The sequence below is a fragment of the Microtus oregoni genome, unplaced genomic scaffold, assembly GCF_018167655.1.
Source record: "Microtus oregoni isolate MIOR12 unplaced genomic scaffold, Mior012 000006F_ref0000085, whole genome shotgun sequence".
Classification (NCBI taxonomy): domain Eukaryota; kingdom Metazoa; phylum Chordata; class Mammalia; order Rodentia; family Cricetidae; genus Microtus; species Microtus oregoni.
Window position 1 is genome coordinate 233,736 of NW_024543065.1, and position 2,224 is coordinate 235,959.

The following is a 2,224-nucleotide window of genomic DNA, read 5'->3' on the forward strand; positions in this document are numbered from 1 at the left end:
GATCGAAACCTAGTGCCATTGTCCTTGGCTTCTCATCAGCCTTCATTGTCCGCCATGTTCAGAAAGTCCGGTTTCATCCCATGCTTATTCAGTCCCAGTCCCGCTGGCCTTGGTGAGCTCCCAATAGATCAGTTCCACTGTCACAGTGGGTGGGTGCACCCCTCATAGTCCTGACTTCCTTGCTCATGTTCTCCCTCCTTTTGCTCCTCATTTGGATCTTAAGAGCTCAGTCTGGTGCTCCAATTTGGGTCTCTGTCTCTATCTCGATCCATCGCCAGATGAGGGTTCTAAGGTGATATGCAAGATATTCTTCAGTATGGCTATAGGATAGGGTCAATTCAGGTTCCCTCTCCTCAGTTGCCCAAGGTACTAGCTGGGGACATCTCCCTGGACTCCTGCGAGCCCCTCTAGAGTCAAGTCTCTTGCCAATGACACTGGGTTTTCTAAAAGAGATCCTGAAAGGAGATTCTAAAGGCACTGTTTCCCACAGCTGTGAGAAAGACTGTGGGAAAGAATTGCCCTCAGCGGAGCAATTTGACTCCAGAAGAGTCAAACCACTCCTAGAAAGGATGCTCCACCCCCTGAAGGTAGAATGGGCCTTGCCTCTAGTAATGGTTGTGGTTGAAGACTGGGGCTGCTGAAAGTTTCCTGGTGGATCCCCTTCAAGCAATTGCATATAACCATTTAAGGCTCAGGTACTTCGATGAGACAAGGTGAATAAAGGCCTATCCAAGCCAGATTGAAAGAATTCACAAAGAATGCATGAATTTGGATGCAGCAGTGTAGCAAATAGTCTGCATGCTAAATGTAAGTGGCCCCATCCCCCACAAAATTACAAAGACAGTACAGTTAGCCATCTATATCCATACATTTTACATCCATGGATTTGACCAATCACATATTGAATATATTCAGGACAAAAATGTTCTGTAATAACTCATATATATTTGTCCCTTGTTATTATTACCTCAGTAATAAAGAATGACTTCCATTTTCACAGCAGTTGTATTGAGCATGCTAAGTAACCAAGAAATAGTTTAAAATATGCTCAGCAGTTGAGTGCTTGTTGCTCCTTCAGAGGACCAGTTAGTTTCCAGATGTTCACAAAACCCTTCAACTCCAGCTACATAGGATCTTATGCCCTGTTCTGGCCTTGACAGGCAAAGCCCTGAGCAAATGTGTATTGCAATGACGCCAATCCCTGAGACTCATTGTTATTGGTGTGTGAATATTGACAGCATATATAAAAGCTAGCAACTACAGATCCTTCCTCCAAGATGACTATAACCCAAGATTGCTCCTCACACAGATTTCCTATGGGTCTAGCTAATTCCTTCTTGCATGTAAGTAATAAACATGCTGTTTCCAGGTTGCATGCCGGTGTGTCTACATAAGAACACATAAAGTCCACTCAATTCCAGCTTTTCTGTACATGACTGTGTATCTATCCTTTCTTCATTTCTTCATCACTCCAGTACAGTTCCATGACCAAGCTATGTTAAACACTGCATACTTGGTGTGGGAGAATGGTCTGTATTCTGTCAATTATATTTTAAATAAATGTTGATTGGTCAGTATCCAGGCAGGAAGTATAGGTGGGACAACTATACAAGAAGTAAAGGTGGGTCAATGAGAACAGGAGAATTCTGAGAAGAAGGAAGTCCATTCCCCTGGAGTCCTGGCCCAGGCACAGAGGAAGCAAGATGTGACTGCCTTACTGAAAAAGGTACCAAGCCATGTGGCTAACATAGACAAGAATAATGGACTAATATATGTTATAATAGTTAATAAGAAGCCTGAGCTAATGGGCCAATCAGTTTATAACTAGTGTAGAACTCTGTGTGATTTTCTTGGGGACTTAATGACTGCGGGAACTGCGCAGGACAGAAAATCTCAGACAACTCATACTCATATACATACTAACACATAATTTACATAATAAATATGTAAAGCAAGCAGAAGGAGGATGTGGATCACAGGCACATACTATGTGGTTTAATAAGAACTTGAGCTTCTGTGGGTTTGGGTATTCACAAGGAGTTCTGGAGCCAATTTACAATGATACAGAAGAAAGATGGTATTGTCTTTTTTTTATATTTTTTTATTTTTTAAATTTATTTATTTATTAAGGATTTCTGCCTCGTCCCCACAACCGCTTCCCATTTCCCTCCCCCTCCCCCGATTAAGTCCCCCCCCCCTCATCTGCTCGAAGAGCAATCAGGGT